Raw genomic sequence first — 19,849 nt, forward strand, 5'->3', positions numbered from 1 at the left:
AGGCCCAGTGGCGTAGTGTTCGCTACCTTGCATGATCAGAACTATGTGGTCTAGGTGATCTAGGTGGTCTAGGTCTCTCAAATCTAGGTGGTCTAGAGTGATCTAGGTGTTTTAGGTGGTCTACAGCAATCGTAGGGCATATAAATAACTAGTATCTATAAGCTGTGAGATTGAATCGTACGTCCGTGTGTTCTACACAGCACAACATGATACCATTGTGTCATATGTGCTGTGGAAAAGCATATGCAGACGTGACTGTATAGACAAAGGGGTTTTTCTCTGATTACGTCAGGAAATCTCCCTGGTGGGTTTCCACTGGAAAGGGTGAACAATAGTTATCTAATTTCTCTGTTTTTCACACAAAAAAAATTCCAGTGGAAAGATACTGAAAAGGAATTTTTCGCTGCCTCTCTCAGGAAAATATTCCAACAGAACCTCCACCGAAACAAATTGCGGTGCTGTAAGGTCTTATAGGAGCCCTAAGTTGGGTACATTGCGATCCACTATCGACAGTGTATCGTTGTACTGGCCAGTGTGGGCAAGAGCAAGTGAAAGGTGCTCGAGTAACTTTCTCCATCTGCTTGCATTGAGTATTTTGGTGTTTGTGGGAACGGCCGAGAGGGCAAGACCCACAAATATGGGAGCCAGTTGCTCAAGAGAGAGACTTCAGTATGCAGGGTTCAGGCTGAAGAATTGCGGCCGAGAGGGTCAGCAAGGTTTATTATGTGTGAGAAATATGGTTCACACGTGGAGGCTTATTGCAATGAATGGGTACGTATGACTGCTGATGATAGGGCATCATTCCCTGGGGATGGTGAGTTTGATCCTAAGGTATTGCAGGTGGTATGTCTAACCAAAGTCATATAAGACAAGAACGGAAATATAAGAACTGTTTGAACATGTAGCAACAATAAACAAGTAGGAAGAAAAAGAGAAAGCAAGTACACCGCCACATGTAGATGTGGAAGCAGTTACGGCCAGCATACAAACTATAGAATATAATAAAAATATGAAAAAATATGAATGTAACCTATATATGTACTAATGAATGTCGAAGTTTTATTTAGGAGGAGAAGGCGACCTGATTGGTTTCAGCCATTTCTCATGCACTCAGAGGAGTATCCAACCGGTAAAAGAAGAGCAGTAGCCCTGCGGGGCAAGTGGCTGAGACCAGTGGAACTGGTAAGTATGGTGTCATTCGTTTACATATATAGTAAAACCCAAAAATAAAATAAAAATCAAGAAAGTAACATCAGAAATGGAGAAAAACCTGTCCGCACATTAGTATTTGCCAGTAGGAAAGTGGACAGAGACAGGGTAACCCCCGGGTATTTTTTTTAGTTACCATATAAGAAGTATTCATTCCTAGTAATGCCCCTAGTCAAGATGAGCTCGGAAATGTTTGTTGGACCATGTACATACCTTTAATACGGGATGAGAAGGATTGAATGAATACTTCGCATGACCTAGACGCTTGTTAAATTATTATAATTTTTTTTTGTCTTTTGCAGTATTAGAAAATTCTTCATCTGGATAAGATCACTGGTAAACACTAATTCAGCAATGAGAGTAACAGGAACAGTGCAACAATACCCTTTGAGTAGACCTGCAGAGATTATGATAGGGCCCCTGCAGACAAAACATTCCTTTCTGCTGGCTGCATCGTCTCCGACTAATCTACTCAGCAGAGATTTATTGTGTAAAAGCGGTGTGTACTGTACTCCTGAGGGTGTCTTCTTGGATATACCTGAGAACCATGCTCAAGAAGTGCAAGATATACTAGACACCCCTCAAAGGCTAATGTCGCATTCTACTGTTATAGACACGTGTCCATCGCAGGTAGAGGAAAAGATCTCCCAAATACCGGGTTCCCTTTGGACCAAAGATGGACAGGATGCAAAGAACAACAATAGGTATCACTTATCCGGCGCTGTGATCTGTGGATCCGCCAGGGTAATACTGGTCAGGCTCACTTCCGGAGTATTATTGGTTATATTCGGATAATAAGCAGGCAAAGAAAAAGGGTTTATACAGTGAAGTACATTAAAAACACCTTTTTAATTTACATATTAATACATATACAAAATCCTGCTCCACATAAAACAAATAAACAGCAAATTCATCCAGCACAGGTATGGTGAGTGCAATTACCAGAGTCTTGGTTCAAAACAGCATAAATATAGGTGAGTCCCGGGCACCCTCGATGTTAAGAAATGCTGCAGCCAGTTGTCCGGTATCGCCGTCACACATCCGTCCTGGGTGGCCTCTGCTGTCACCCCCGACGCATTTCCACCCCGGTCTGGGGTCTTTTTCAAGGAGTATGTGAGTGGAGCTGTAAGGCATGTGCAATTTAAACTTCCCTTGTCCAATAACATCCCTCCAAGCGCAGCTGATGGCTATTACATTCATTTCTCAGTGTCTCCCCATTCAGCTGTGAATTGCGGCGCGTCTCCATGGTAACCCGACGTTACTTCCGGTTACGGGCTGAAAACAACTACAGTTCCCAGAGTCCTAAGGGCTTTTGCAGTCCGTTTCCATGGCGGCATGTTGCGTCACTTCCGCCCCCGGGTTCTTCCCATACAGTTTATAGTGTGCGTTGTCCCGGAGACAATGCCGCCCATTGTAGTCATGGCAACGCGGTCCTAGGTAGTTCATAATAAAACAGCACTTTACTCTTCATTCATTCCTATATGTTTCGTTCTATTATAGTAATTAAATCTTAAATATTATAAGAATTAGCAGTTTTAAAGTCATGAATGTTTGAAGATAAACGTGGATAAGATACTTGGAATAAAGTGACAGTGCATACATAATTCATAAATACTAAAAAAAGACTTATTGGATTAGGGGAAATCTGAAGAACTGGGAATAGAAATGAGAATAACAAAAGGTTATAAAGGGAGGATAAAAATATGAAGGACCGTTTAAAATAATCTATAAAAACCATTTTAACTCGAAATCCGAGTTGAGGCCCCCTGGTTTTAATGTCCCCAACTCGAAAATCAATCGCATTTCTGTTTTTGCCAATTGAGTGGCCGTATTTTTGTGTCTGCAATGTCCTGGAATCTGTATTAAACCAAAAAACCTCTTGATTTCAGATGTCTTGCTGTTGTGTTTCACTCTAAAATGCTCAGATAGAGCATGGGTTTGAAGGCCCTTCTTTATATTTCGTATATGTTCCCCTAATCTAATTTTGAGGGGTCTCGATGTACGGCCTATATAATATAGTCCGCAAGTGCATTCAATCCCATAGACTACGTTCTTCACGTTGCACGTTATAAATTCCTTTATTATTTCTGTTTTGCCATTAATCTGAACTTCCGTTAGTTTTTTATTGTCCCCACTAACCTCTTTACACCCAATGCAGGATCCACATCTGTAAAAGCCTTTGGAGTGAATCGTGCCTGGTTTGGTTTTCTCCGAAGGGAGCAGGCTCTTAACTACTTTTGAACCTATTGTAGGTGCTCTTTTGTAGATACATTTTGGCCTATTCGGCAGCATAGGGTCACGTTTTAAAATTTTCCAATGTTTGGATAGAATACTCTCCAACTGTTTGTATTGGCTATTGTAAGTGGTTACAAAAGCCCAATTATAGATTGTACTATCATTTGATTTTGTTTTTTTAATTAACAGTTGTTTTCTATTTATTTCCTCTACTTGATTGGTGGCTTCTTCAATATGGTTTTCTTTGTATCCAGAGGCAATACATTTGTTTTTCATTGTTTTTGCCTGTTGAAAATAATTTTTGTTTTTAGAGCAATTGCATTTTAACCTCCTCAATTGGCTTCCTGGAATTGACCTCAGCCAGTTGGGATGATGGCAACTCATTGCTTGAAGAAATGTGCCTGAATCTGTAGGTTTGGTAAAACACTTAGTGTGTATTTGACCATCTTCCACATATAAAGTGATGTCCAGGAAGTTCACTGTGCTGTCACTATCTATGAATGTAAATTCAATATTGACATCATTGGCATTAAGATATATGTAAAAATTCTCAAGTGATTCTTTATTGCCGTTCCATATGAAAAAAACTTCATCTATGTAACGTAGCCAGGACACCAGGTTCGCTCCAAATGGGTTGCTGTTCCATATTTTTTCATTTTCCCAACAACCCATAAAAATATTGGCGTAACTTGGAGTGAACCTGGTGCCCATGACCGTTCCCACCTTTTGTAGATAAAAATCATCATCATATAAAAAATTATTATTGGTTAAAATGAAATGGACTCCTTCACTAATAAATTCCTGGAGTTTGGTTTCTAGTTGACTTTTTTCCAAAAATGTTTTTACTGCTCTCTCTCCTTTTTCGTGATCAATTATTGAGTATATGGAGCGTACGTCAGCTGTCACCATTATAAAACCTTCTTCCCATGTGACCGTTTCTAAAATATTTAAAAATTCCATTGTATCTTTAAGATGAGATTTGTTTTCTAAAACTAGAGGCTGTAGGTAAAAATCAATGAATTCTGATAAGTTAGCAGTTACTGAGTTAATACCAGAGACGATAGGCCTTCCTGGGGGGTTTGTGGGATTTTTGTGGATTTTTGGGAGAATATAAAGTGCCGGTATTGTGGGTTCATTCTGGAGCAAAAATCTGAACTCTTTCTCCCCTATCACTTGGATCTTCTTATATTTTTCTAGTAGGTTTTCCAGATTTTTTATAATCCCATCCGTGGGGTCTGCACGAAGTTTATGATATGTGCCTCGATCCTCAAGTTGTTTTAAAACCTCCTGGTTGTACCAAGTTTTCGTCATGATTACGATCCCACCCCCCTTGTCTGCTGGCTTAATTACCAGTTCAGAATTTTCACTTAAGTTTTTTAAGGCCAGTCTTTCCTTTTTGGACAAGTTGGACTTAATATTGCCCTTCTGAAGGGCTGTATCTCATCGATACAGAGGCTTAAAAAGGTTTCCAAAAAATTCCCCCTCATATGAGTGGGATTGAAAACTGATTTGGGTCTAAAGTGTGTACTTTGTGAATCATCTTCATGAGTTTCTGTTAGGATCTCCTGCTCTGTGCTGCCACGTCGCCATGGCAACCGGGAGGCAAGTGTTAGCGAAGTAACCTGAGCGCAGCTGATACTCCGGTCCGGGTTTTTACTGTGTAGTGGTTACAGGCTCTGTGCACGGCAGGGAATCCGGCGCTGGTTTTGTGCTCACAGTCTGTGAGGTCTGAGTGGGGCGTGGACAGCACCTGCTATATAAACCATCCTCTCAGGCTAGGCAAATGCTGCTGAATCTTTGTTTGTTAGTCAGTTCCAGAGAGTTAGCTAGTACTGTGTGACTTTGTATTTACTTGTTGCTTACTGCGAATAGGCCTTGGGATTCGGTACTTAATTCTGCCAATCCGGACCTAGCAGTAAGACTGGAGTCAGTTGTTTGACCTGCTGGGGTTCTTTTGCTATTCTGTGAACCCAGCAGGTTTGCGGCTGTACTCTCAGACCTGCTTGCTTAATCCTCCCTCACTGTGCAGGGCGTCCAGGTGTCAGTTTAGTGGCAGTAAGTGAACCTGTGCCCTGCAAGTGGGGGTTAGGATTGTGGATACTCTCCTTGGTTCTATATTTCTATCTCTGACCAAGGAATTTACTCCCACACCCGTTGGTAACCCTTTGGGGTTTTTTCTGTTGCTCTTAGCAACATCATTTCAGGTGCTCCACATGTTAAATCACTACACATCGCTTCATTGTCCGCTCTATTCCATCTGATCATTCCTGACACTAGGGAGACACCCAATTCCTGAGCCTTTGGGCTTCTCCGTTCACTTTGTGTTTATTAGTTATTCCATCACCTCCTGTGTATGTTATGTTATACTGTCTGTGAGTTCGTTTGCTTCGCTTCCCTCTCTGTTCATACACCGGTATACTCCTGTTAGCACTGGTGTGTGCAACATATTCAGCAGCCCTACTCCTGTTGAAATTTTGTGGGAATATGGAGCATACCCCTCAAAATACTTTGCAACAGGTGGTCGATCAGGTGCAGGTCCTGACTCGACAATTTAATGAGATGTCCATTAAAATGAACACCCCGCAGGCCGCTAGCGGAGCTCCCGCAGCAGCAGCGGCAAGTTCAGGGGTTAAGGAGCCGAAAGTAAATCTCCCGGATCATTTTTCTGGAGATCGCTTGCAGTTCTTTTGTTTCAAGGAGAGCTGTAAGCTATATTTCAGGCTTAGGCCCCAGTCTTCTGGGTCGGAGATTCAGCGGGTGGGCATGGTGATTTCCTTGCTACAAGGAGACCCACAGGTCTGGGCATATGGGTTACAGCCTGACTGTCCGTTGCTTAAAAGTGTTGATGCTTTTTTTACGGCACTGGGCATTTTGTATGATGACCCTGACAAGATGGCTTCAGCCGAGGCTCAGATTACGGTTCTTAAGCAAGGGCGACGGCCAGCTGAGGTTTATAGTACGGAGTTTCGGAGGTTGGCTCATGATACACAGTGGAATGACCAAGCCCTGAGAAACCAGTACCGAAGGGGCCTTTCTGACCAGATAAAGGACCAACTGGTACAATATCCCTCGCCTGATAGCTTAGATCAGCTCATGCAGTTATCCATCCGGGTGGATAGACGGCTGAGAGAGCGTAGGCTTGAAAGGGAGACCGCAGTTTCCTTTTTTCCCAAGGGAACATCAGACTCTGAGGAATATTCCGAGGAGCCTATGCAGATTGGGGCTACCCGCCTCTCCTCGCATGAGAAGACGCGGAGGAGACAGCAGGGTTTGTGTTTGTACTGTGGGAATAAAGGTCATGTTGTAGTATCATGCCCAGAAAAACCGGAAAACTTCAGGGCCTGAGGGTGATGGGAAATATCCTGTCAGGCCAGAAGTCAGAATTTCCCAAAAAGACTTTTCTCATTCCGGTGACTTTGGAGATCCTCGGTCAAACTGTCAAGACTGAGGCCTTTGTTGACAGTGGGGCAGATGGGGTTTTCATGGACCGTCAATTCGCCCTGGAACACTCTGTTCCCTCAGTACCTTTGGCATCAGAGATTGAGATCTGTGGGTTAAACGGGGAACCATTGTCCCAGGGTAAAATTACCTCCTGCACCTGCCAAATTCCTTTGTTTATTGGAGCCACACACTCTGAAAAATTGTCTTTGTATGTGACTGTCTGTTCTTTTGTCCCATTGGTTTTGGGGTTACCCTGGTTAAGGGCCCATAACTATCAATTTGACTGGGTCTCTGGGGAGATTCTTAGTTGGGGTAGTGATTGTTTCAGGAGTTGCTTGAGCCTTCCAGTCAGGCTCTCGCAGCTAAGTTTGCCAGGATTGCCAGGATGTTATGCAGATTTTGCGGATGTGTTCTCCAAAAAAGTTGCGGAGGTACTACCTCCCCATCGCCCCTATGACTGTGCCATTGATTTGTTGCCGGATGCTAAGCTTCCCAAGAGCAGGTTGTACTCCCTGTCACGTCCTGAGACTCAGGCTATGGCAGAGTACATTCAGGAGAACTTGGCTAAGGGATTTATCAGACCCTCACAGTCCCCAGTTGGGTCGGGGTTCTTTTTCGTGGGTAAAAAGGACGGTTCGTTGCGACCCTGCATCGACTTCAGGGAATTGAACCGTATCACGATTAAAAACTCATACCCACTGCCTCTCATTTTGGTTTTGTTTGACCAGCATCGTACTGCCACCATTTTTTCTAAGATTGACCTACGCAGTGCTTACAATCTAATCCGAATAAGAGAGGGGGATGAATGGAAGACTGTCTTTAATACCCACTCAGGGCATTATGAATATTTGGTGATGCCTTTTGGGCTCTCTAATGCCTCGGCAGTTTTCCAGGAATTCATGAACGATGTGCTCAGGGAATATTTGGATAGATTCTTAGTTGTTTATCTAGATGACATCCTAATCTTCTCTCATTCCCTGGAGGAACATCGGAAGCATGTACGCTTAGTCCTCCAGAAACTCAGAGACCACCAGCTTGGGGCGAAGCTGGAGAAGTGCGAGTTTGAAGTCCAGCAAATCGCATTTCTAGGGTATATTATCTCCTTAGAAGGTTTCCAAATGGAGGGTTCTAAGGTACAGGCAGTCCTGGATTGGTTGCAGCCCACTAGTTTGAAGGCGCTTCAGCGTTTTCTGGGCTTTGCAAATTTTTATAGATGGTTTATCGCTGGATTTTCGTCTATAGTGGCCCCCTTGGTGGCACTCACTAAGAAAGGGGCGGATGTTGCTCACTGGTCTTGTGAGGCCAAAGCGGCCTTTGCCCGTCTCAAAAGGGCATTTGTCTCGGCCAAGGTGCTGCGACACCCAGATCCAGAGCGTCCTTTTGTGGTAGAAGTGGATGCCTCTGAGATAGGTATTGGGGCAGTGCTCTCTCAGATGGGGGTGTCTGATAATCGCCTTCATCCCTGTGCTTACTTTTCCCGTAAATTTTCATCTGCCGAGATGAATTATGATGTGGGTAACCGGGAATTGTTGGCTATAAAGGATGCACTCGGGGAGTAGAGACACTGGCTTGAGGGGGCTAAGTTTGTGGTCTCAATTCTCACCGACCATAAGAATCTGGCATATTTAGAGTCAGCGAAGCGGCTCAATGCCAGGCAGGCACAATGGGCTTTGTTTTTTGCTCGCTTTAATTTTTTGATAACATATCGCCCTGGGTCAAAAAACATCAAGGCTGATGCGCTCTCGCGGAGTTTTGCTCCAGTTCAAGAGACCACCGAGGAGCCATTGCCCATTGTGTCCCCATCATGTATTAAAGTGGGCATTACCCAGGACCTTTTGTCATTAGTCCTTAGAGCACAGGAGCAGGCTCCTCCAGACCTTCCGGTAGGTCTCTTGTTTGTGCCTCCTAGGTTAAGACAGCGAGTGTTCCTGGAATTCCATGCCAACAGGTCGGCAGAGCATCCGGGTATTGCCAGAACTCGGGAGTTGCTGTCTAGGGTGGTGTGGTGGCCCTCGGTGGCTAGGGATGTGGATCAGTGGGTTCGGGCATGTGACGTTTGTGCCTGAAATAAAACTCCTAGAGGGGTTCCTGTCGGCCCATTACATCCACTCTCTATTCCGTCTAAGCCATGGACCCACATTTCCATGGATTTTGTGGTGGACTTGCCCAAATCCCTGGGGATGACAGCCATTTGGGTTGTCGTTGACAGGTTTTCGAAGATGGCGCATTTCGTTCCACTGGTTGGGTTGCCATCGGCCAGACGCCTTTCTGAGTTATTTATGCAGCATGTTGTGCGCCTCCACGGGTTGCCACTTGATGTGGTCTCTGACCGTGGATCCCAGTTTGTGGCCAAATTCTGGAGGGCATTTTGTTCTGATCTCCAGATTTCTGTGAGCTTGTCGTCAGGCTACCATCCACAGTCTAATGGGCAGACTGAGAGGGTGAAGAAAGCCCTTGTGTCTGTGTCATTAGTGACCAAAAGGGTTTTTGATAAGTGGAGAAGACCCTGCAGCTTCAAATTAGGAGACTTCGTCTGGTTGTCCACCAAGAATTTGAAGTTGAGACATCCATCTCATAAGTTAGGCCCCCGGTTCATCGGCCCTTATAAGATCACCAGGGTTATCAATCCGGTGGCATTTCAGTTAGATCTGCCCCATTCATTGGGTATCAATAAAACATTTCATTGTTCCCTTTTAAAACTGGCGGTTAGTAATCCTTCTTCCAGTGGAAGACCTTCTCCTCTTCTGATACGGGGTCAGAGGGAGTTTGTGGTTGAAAGGGTTCTTGACTCCAAGATGGTTCGGGGTCGGCTGTCATTTTTGGTGCACTGGAAGGGGTATGGCCCGGAGGAGCGGTCGTGGGTGCGCAGTTGTGATCTTCATGCCCCCAGACTGATACGCTCTTTCTTCTCGCAGTTCCCCGATAAACCTGGCGGTAGGGGTTCTTTGACCCCTCGTCAGAGGGGGGGTACTGTTAGGATCTCCTGCTCTGTGCTGCCACGTCGCCATGGCAACCGGGAGGCAAGTGTTAGCGAAGTAACCTGAGCGCAGCTGATACTCCGGTCCGGGTTTTTACTGTGTAGTGGTTACAGGCTCTGTGCACGGCAGGGAATCCGGCGCTGGTTTTGTGCTCACAATCTGTGAGGTCTGAGTGGGGCGTGGACAGCACCTGCTATATAAACCATCCTCTCAGGCTAGGCAAATGCTGCTGAATCTTTGTTTGTTAGTCAGTTCCAGAGAGTTAGCTAGTACTGTGTGACTTTGTATTTACTTGTTGCTTACTGCGAATAGGCCTTGGGATTCGGTACTTCATTCTGCCAATCCGGACCTAGCAGTAAGACTGGAGTCAGTTGTTTGACCTGCTGGGGTTCTTTTGCTATTCTGTGAACCCAGCAGGTTTGCGGCTGTACTCTCAGACCTGCTTGCTTAATCCTCCCTCACTGTGCAGGGCGTCCAGGTGTCAGTTTAGTGGCAGTAAGTGAACCTGTGCCCTGCAAGTGGGGGTTAGGATTGTGGATACTCTCCTTGTGTCTATATTTCTATCTCTGACCAAGGAGTTTATTCCCACACCCGTTGGTAACCCTTTGGGGTTTTTTCTGTTGCTCTTAGCAACATAATTTCAGGTGCTCCACATGTTAAATCACTACACATCGCTTCATTGTCCGCTCTATTCCATCTGAGCATTCCTGACACTAGGGAGACACCCAATTCCTGAGCCTTTGGGCTTCTCCGTTCACTTTGTGTTTATTAGTTATTCCATCACCTCCTGTGTATGTTATGTTATACTGTCTGTGAGTTCGTTTGCTTCGCTTCCCTCTCTGTTCATACACCGGTATACTCCTGTTAGCACTGGTGTGCGTAACAGTTTCTCCATTATTTTATTTATGTAGGAAGAACTTTTTGATGCTTAGTTTCCTGATATATTTGTTGAGATCCACGAAGGTGGTGAATTTATTTAATGGTAAGGAGGGCGCATATTTTAAGCCTTTTTCTAAGACTTTGATTTCTTCCTTAGCTAATATGTGATTGCTGAGGTTGAAAATCTTTGTTTTCCCCTCATTAATGTCAGGTATATTTTTCACCATCTTTGGGTTACCTGTCTTTTTATTCTTTTTATTCCCTTTATATTTTTTGTTTTGTTTGATTTTTTTGGCAGGTTTCCCTCCTCTGCAGCCTCTTTTTATTTTCACTTTATACGTTGGCGGTTTTTTCCTCTGTCCAAAAAAGACAGTGTTGTTCGTGTATCTGCTAGCAATTGATACCTTTTTTCTTTATAGGTGATTGGACTCTCATCTCTCTTTTTTCTTGTTAGTTCTCTATTTCTTTGGGTTTGAGTCCCATTCCCAGTTCCATGAGGTTGTATCTGATGATCTCTATAGAGATAGGTGTTATTCCTGATGCAATATTGAACACCTTTTCCATTCCTATCTCTCCTGGATTGGTGTTGTTTCCAGTCATTATAATTGTTGTATGTAATCCTTTCTTCTTGTATCTCCCCCTTCCGTCTCTGTCTTCTGTCTGGATTGTTTGACCTCTCATAGAAATCTCTAGGGTTTTTTTTATTTCCCATTCCGATAATTTATGGCCCTTTCTGTTGTTTCTCCATCTTGGTGGAGTAACTATCTTATGGGGGCTGTCCTCTCTATTTGTCGGGTTTTCTTCATCCTCACTTTCTAAATTTATGTCCTCCTCCAGAGTCTGCATATATTTTTTGTCCCTATTGAATTTGCGGACCTTTCTCTCTATAATAATTTTCTCATTCTTTTTGATGCTACTTTCGACTCTTTTTTCAAGTTCTTTAAATTCTAATGTGTCACGTAGTGGGGCAATTGTTTCTCTAAGTTTGGTGATCTCTGTTTCTAATTTTGCCAGTTCTTTTTTACGGTCTTCTACAATCAATTTAATAAGTGAGAAAGAGCAAGTTTCTAAAATCTCCTCCCATTTATTTTTAAAATCCTCACTAGCAGATGAGAATGATGCTGCCTTCTGCATTTTTAGTCCTTTAGGTATTATATGGTGGGAGAGGTATCTTTCTAGTGTTACTGTCTCCCACCATATACAGCTCTCCTTCAACAATGTCTGTTCGATTTTTTTCATGATACTGTCTAGATCTTCGTCTATCAGTACAATGGAGTCTCCGTCCTCCCTAAATACATATTCGAATGTAGATTTCCTATTTTCCCGGCATTTGAACATGTTCAAGCAGCACCTAACCTGTCTCACAGAAGGAAAAAAGAGTACTTGTATACAGAAAAAGGTGTGACACTATGGTATGGTGCGCTAAAAATATCACTATGCAGCCAAAATATGTGAATACCAAATTAGGAGGATTCCTCCAACCTCCACCACAATATGCAAAGAACAACAATAGGTATCACTTATCCGGCGCTGTGATCTGTGGATCCGCCAGGGTAATACTGGTCAGGCTCACTTCCGGAGTATTATTGGTTATATTCGGATAATATGCAGGCAAAGAAAAAGGGTTTATATAGTGAAGTACAGTAAAAACACCTTTTTAATTTACATATTAATACATATACAAAATCCTACTCCACATAAAACAAATAAACAGCGAATTCATCCAGCACAGGTATGGTGAGTGCAATTACCAGAGTCTTGGTTCAAAACAGCATAAATATAGGTGAGTCCCGGGCACCCTCGATGTTAAGAAATGCTGCAGCCAGTTGTCCGGTATCGCCGTCACACATCCGTCCTGGGTGGCCTCTGCTGTCACCTCCGACGCGTTTCCACCCCAGTCTGGGGTCTTTTTCAAGGAGTATGTGAGTGGAGCTGTAAGGCATGTGCAATTTAAACTTCCCTTGTCCAATAAAATCCCTCCAAGCGCAGCTGATGGCTATTACATTCATTTCTCAGTGTCTCCCCATTCAGCTGTGAATTGCGGCGCGTCTCCATAGTAACCCGACGTTACTTCCGGTTACGGGCTGAAAACAACTACAGTTCCCAGAGTCCTAAGGGCTTTTGCAGTCCGTTTCCATGGCGGCATGTTGCGTCACTTCCGCCCCCGGGTTCTTCCCATACAGTTTATAGTGTGCGTTGTCCCGGAGACGGTGCCGCCCATTGTAGTCATGGCAACGCGGTCCTAGGTAGTTCATAATAAAACAGCACTGTACTATTCATTCTTTCCTATATGTTTCGTTCTATTATAGTAATTAAATCTTAAATATTATAAGAATTAGCAGTTTTAAAGTCATGAATGTTTGAAGATAAACGTGGATAAAATACTTGGAATAAAGTGACAGTGCATACATAATTCGTAAATACTAAAAAAAGACTTATTGGATTAGGGGAAATCTGAAGAACTGGGAATAGAAATGAGAATAACAAAACAAGGTAGTGAACCCGCTACAAACACATCTGTCACCAACCTCTATTCTGTTTCTCCACAGTTTCCTCTTCATCTTTTGCTTTCACACAGGGTGGTACAATACATGGACCCGATTACAGTTCAAACACTACATGCCTAATTGGTCCTTCAGAGTTCTGCCCGAACCCAGTATATCTCACCAGCACGATAACACCAGTATTACTGCAGTGTGCCTTGTCATGCACAAAGGGTGGAGGAAGGATGAGAATACCGGTGAAGGGAAATTTTGTATAGACACTGATATGCCTGTTGGTGAATGGCAAACCTGACATTTTCTTTTTTATTTTCTCCTTCTTTCTCTCCTCTAGAGATGTGGTTTTTTTTTTAGTTATGCTCATGGTACTCTACATTGCAAACACACAACAGTTAAATTAAGATACAAATTTGTGTTCCCTACAGGAAAAGGAGGTCTGGAAGTCAAAGGGGTATGGTTAGGAGTCCCCAGGACTCTGGAAAGATAGACAAGGTAAGCCAGTGGCCCGCAGAACGTATCTCCCAAGCCTAGCTGAGGTGGCATATGGTCTGACTCACCTAGGATAAGGAAGGTATGTGCAAATTGGTAAGAGCTTACTGGCGTGTACCACGGTTTTCTTCTCAGGCAAGCAGGAAAGCAAGGACCTGTCTTACTTGCATGAGGAAGAACATTTGGTAAGGTAGTACTAATAGAGCCATCCCATATCCCTCCTGCAGACAGACCTTTTCAGGTAATACAAATCAACTTCGTACAGTTAACACCCTTTAGGAATTATTGTTATGTATTGGTGTGCATTGATGTTTTCTTAAACTGGGTAGAGGCATTTCCTGCTGCCACAGATGCTGCTGTGTTTACCGCAAAGAAAATTGCGCCGAAATTTGTGTGTAGATACGGTACCCCTAGAAGTAGGAGCAAAGTGATACTGGACTATTGTGGGCATAGACACTGCCACTAGTATTATGTAGCATCAGAACCACTCCCAGGTCTTCACTTAACGAATCACCCTCTTCGAAATTTTTGTTTTTGTTTTTGTGTTTTTTTGTTGTTTTTGGAAGACAATCTCATGTCATGATTGATCCACACAATGATCAGAAATACACCAATGAAGTGACAGTACAGTACCTTATTGAGATGAGCCAGCATTTGAGAACTTGACAAAAGAACTTGAAACTGTTGATTCCTGATATGCCAAATACTAACTGTCTTGATTGTGAACCAAGAGACTGTGTGATTGTTCTTATGCTCAGGTTGCCTAATGGACAGGTGGGAAGGACTATACCAAGTTTTGATGACAGCACTATCCCAGTGAAAGTAGCTGAGAGAGAGACTTGGGTCCACGATTCCCATTGCAGTAAACTCAGTAGCCCGGAAGGAACTCGTAAATGGAGTGAGATCGCAAAAGTATATGTTTACCAATTTTTGAGTACATTGCTCCAGCAATTCTGGAGTTATACTGTCTCCTGATATACTCTGTGCTGCTGTCTCCTCCTAGGGATTTAGTATTTTTTTGTGGCCTCCACCATGTTTTAATACGCTTGTATGTCAAATTTCACGATCTTCGCTTGTAAACTGTGGATTTGTATAGAAATACAGACAGAAGGACAAATATTCTCTTTTATACAGTAGATATATATATATATATATATATATATATATATGAAAAAAGATACAATTGCGCATTGAAACAAAATAGTCTGTAAAATATATATAAGTCCCAATGTTTTATTGCTGCAGTCCTCCTCCAGGAGTAAACCTGTACTCCTCAGCACATGTAAAAGAGAAAACAATGGAGGGCGCAATGGTGAGTGTAATAATCAAAAGTTCTTTACTGATAAAGTATTCGCTCACATACATTGAAAGTAAGAGGTAACCAGCGCAATGTAGACAACTCGTGTAGCCTCCGGATGGCATACACCGATGAGTAACGTTGCTTCAGGAATACCGACAAGCCGCTCTGGATATCCAGCCGCACGGACAATACACGGACCTCACACGCCGCTCGTCTAGGCAGTGGATCCACGTCACAGGTCCTGCTGGTCCTTGTTTTCTCTTTTATATATATATATATATATATATATATATATATATATATTGCAAGGATACTGGAGTACCACTGGCTGTGTGTTTGGAAAGTTTTTTCCTGTGTGAATCTGTATGGACATCTTACCCGTATCCATATTTCACGCTTGTATTTGACCCATGAGACCGGCTTGAAGTCTCGGCAGCCTTTTTTGTGATGCTCTGAAGTTATTCTTTGAAAAATCCTGATTGTCCACTTTGATTGATTACATTTTGATAGATGTTAATACCAAAAGACATACCCCTGATGAAGTCTAGTCACCAGATGAAACGCGTTGGGTTGTTATATTTGATGTTATCTCTGAATATCATATGAGGAAGAATAAAGATACCGCACTAAGTTGCTGATATTCCTCTACCAACTTCAGTGATGGGAGTACTCGAAGAGAAATTACATCATTTTGTCTCTGTAATATGATGGACATGCTTCTTTGCTTCTGTACATTTTAATACATTTTTATGAAAGAACAGTTCATGTTTATGTTTTAAAAGTAATGATAATTGTGAAACCCACCGGGTTCCCTGTATTTATAGGTTAAAATGACCTTTGGGCACCAATTTCCTTTTTCTTTTCATATTTTCTGTATCTAGTCCCTCCTAACAAGGGACTTAGTGAAATAGGCAGCCCTTCCCAAGGAACACTGTATCTTATTGTATCCAATTAGCCTCAGAACAGCGCAGAAGGAGAGTATTTGGTCGATATATATATATATATATATATATATATATATATATAAATATAGCAAGATGACAGCACTCTATGTCCTATATCATAAATTGTTGGTGCAAGGTCCTGATAATTAGTATATACACTCACTTTTTCCACAGCTGAAAAAAGAATTAGACCAGCACTCACGTTTTAGTTGGTGAAAGAAAAAAAGGGGTTTTATTCCTGATAAGCCATCTAGGATGCACCCCACTGTTACAGTTCGCCCGACAGCCGTTTCAACACTTAATGGTCTTCATCAGGGGCAGCTGTCACTCTGTCCGGAGTTGCCTTAAGTAGCAGAGAGGGCGCCAGAATGTCCGAACGGGACGGCCGGAAACAGCGCGTCATAGCTGCTATCCGATTGGCTCCTGCCCGCACGTGGGATGTGTTGCTATGGTACACAAACCAGGCTCCCTCCTTAGCAACCTGCTCCGGCAGCGCAACAATCGTGTAGCTCATCCCACGCTACACGATTGTTGCGCTGCCGGAGCAGGTTGCTAAGGAGGGAGCCGGGTTTGTGTACCATAGCATTGTATTTTACTGACACTATTTTTAAACACATTGTTTTTGAACATGATGAACTTTGTGTCAAAATTCCATTTGTTCAAATGTATGCTGTTAAATAAATTTTTTACTAATTGGCCTTAGGCCTCTTGTTTGGGAGACTATTTGGTCAGTGGCGCACCCAGGGGGGGTTTCCGAGCACCCAGAAACCCCCCTCCACCAAAAAAAAAAAGGGAGCATGAGTACTATTAATGGCTGTCTAGCGTCCTCTGCAGCCTGCTGTCTTCCTGGTGGCACTTGCAAGTGCTTAATAAAAGTTTACTTTATTTTAATTATAGTACATATACAGTATATCCATGTGCATACATAGATACACATGTATATACATACATACTGTACATATAAACACACACACACACAGATATATGTGTATATATACGTGTACTGTATGTATATATATATATATATATATATATATATATATGCATGTTTAATATGCTATGTATATGTGTATATGTATATATATATATATATATATATATATATATATATATGTGTGTATATATACGGTATACATATGTGTATATATATATATATATATATATATATGTATACACAGACACACTAGTTTTACGGACCCAGCATATACTGGGTCACCTCAGTCCCCACCCTCGTGATTGGCTCCACCCAGTTCTGGAAACCCCCCCATGCAAATCCTGCATTTGCCACTGTTGGTGAGGGGTGTCTGTTACAGGTCCCCAGATACAAACCTTCTCCAGTATACAATTCATACCGATGGAAATAACACTGGAAGAACCATTGTAAATACGTTTTTACTTTAGCGCACTTGGGAAATAGTTTTTTTATAGATATATATAGAAATATATATATATAGATATATATAGATATACAGAAAATATATATATATATATATATATACCAAAGTAAGTGAAGTGGCACTCACTATATAACCGATGCCAACTGCTGGGGTGTCACAGTTCCAGGGAGTAGCTTGTATCCACAAGGTCCCATAATACATCCAATTGTAAAGAAGGCACTCACCAGACTGGTATTGAAAATGCAAAAGACGTTTATCAAATTTCACATCAGCGACTTATTCATGGTTGGTCGACGTTTCGGTCCCAAGCCGGACCTTTTTCCAGACCAGTATATACAATCGTCAGAATCACATATCAAATGACCCTCAGTGTGGAACTACAAATACCCAACCAAAGCCCGCCCATCTATTTAATTACCAATCACGGTCATTCAAATTTTAATAAGATAACATCCTCATTAAACACACATGGATCACAACACTGTACATACTTGTACATAACTTACAACAACAATATCGCACATAAGAAGTATAGGTATATGATGTCTAAGCGCTCACCCTCTCCGCATGTGTCAGTGCCGTAGGTGGAGCGCACGCCGTCAGTGACCCGCATAGAACTTCCGCCTTCTTTAAACCACAAGTTGCTACTTCCGGCCCCGCAGTCTCACACTGAATACTCAGTGGAACGCACATCACAACTGACACGCAAGGCGCTTCCGCCTCCAGACGTGGTGTCATTGTGGGAAGAAAAAACGGATCACAAAGCGCAGCATAAATGCGCTAATACATAGAAAAACTGACATCCTTAATTGATATAGGATAAAATCAAGTAACAGGTGTATGATAACATGTGTGTTCAAGTAATAATGGCATAAACTCCAGAAATTTAGAGTAAGGCAGCTTAGGTAGGTATTAGAAGCTCCACACCGAACAAGTACCGCATAATAGAAACCCGATATAAACATATATACATATATAGACAATGCTTATGACATCTTACTATAACTGACATAACAAACAACATAATTAAAAACCTATTGATCGGACTGAAAAGCTGGATGGCCATGATGGACACCCGTGAATGTAAACCATGCTGAATAATACCACAACGAAATATACCCACATTTTCTTGTGTTTAAAGAAAAACACTTAAATGATTCTGTTCATTCAGCCCTCTTGGAGATACTGTGCCCAGGTAGTGTATCCAGTACGCCTCTCTTTTCAGTAATAATGTGCCTCTATCACCTCCTCGTGGGGGTGGTGGGATCCAATCGATGATCATATGCCGCAATGTGGCTACTTGATGTTTCATCTGCATAAAATGGAATGCCACAGGTTTGTCAGTCTTGCCGCTGGTGAGTGCCATCTGTATTGAGGATCTGTGTTGGTTGATCCGTTCACGGTATGTTCTGATGGTTTTCCCCACGTACATTTTCCCACAGGGGCATGTGAGATAATAGACCACATGATCCATCAGACATGTTAGGTGGTGCCGTAACTCAATTCTGGTGCCATACAATGGGTGGTTGAAGAACCGTCCAGTTACCATGGCTCTGCAGGTCATGCATTTTAGGCACTTAAAGCAACCTGGGTTTACATTTAACCAGGTGTTACCAGTTGTCATCGTTGGTCGCATGGTTGGTCTCATCAACATGTCCTTCAAGTTGCCAACTTGAAGGACATGTTGATGAGACCAACCATGCGACCAACGATGACAACTGGTAACACCTGGTTAAATGTAAACCCAGGTTGCTTTAAGTGCCTAAAATGCATGACCTGCAGAGCCATGGTAACTGGACGGTTCTTCAACCACCCATTGTATGGCACCAGAATTGAGTTACGGCACCACCTAACATGTCTGATGGATCATGTGGTCTATTATCTCACATGCCCCTGTGGGAAAATGTACGTGGGGAAAACCATCAGAACATACCGTGAACGGATCAACCAACACAGATCCTCAATACAGATGGCACTCACCAGCGGCAAGACTGACAAACCTGTGGCATTCCATTTTATGCAGATGAAACATCAAGTAGCCACATTGCGGCATATGATCATCGATTGGATCCCACCACCCCCACGAGGAGGTGATAGAGGCACATTATTACTGAAAAGAGAGGCGTACTGGATACACTACCTGGGCACAGTATCTCCAAGAGGGCTGAATGAACAGAATCATTTAAGTGTTTTTCTTTAAACACAAGAAAATGTGGGTATATTTCGTTGTGGTATTATTCAGCATGGTTTACATTCACGGGTGTCCATCATGGCCATCCAGCTTTTCAGTCCGATCAATAGGTTTTTAATTATGTTGTTTGTTATGTCAGTTATAGTAAGATGTCATAAGCATTGTCTATATATGTATATATGTTTATATCGGGTTTCTATTATGCGGTACTTGTTCGGTGTGGAGCTTCTAATACCTACCTAAGCTGCCTTACTCTAAATTTCTGGAGTTTATGCCATTATTACT

The sequence above is a fragment of the Pseudophryne corroboree genome, chromosome 1 (genome assembly GCF_028390025.1).
Source record: "Pseudophryne corroboree isolate aPseCor3 chromosome 1, aPseCor3.hap2, whole genome shotgun sequence".
Taxonomy (NCBI): Eukaryota; Metazoa; Chordata; class Amphibia; order Anura; family Myobatrachidae; genus Pseudophryne; species Pseudophryne corroboree.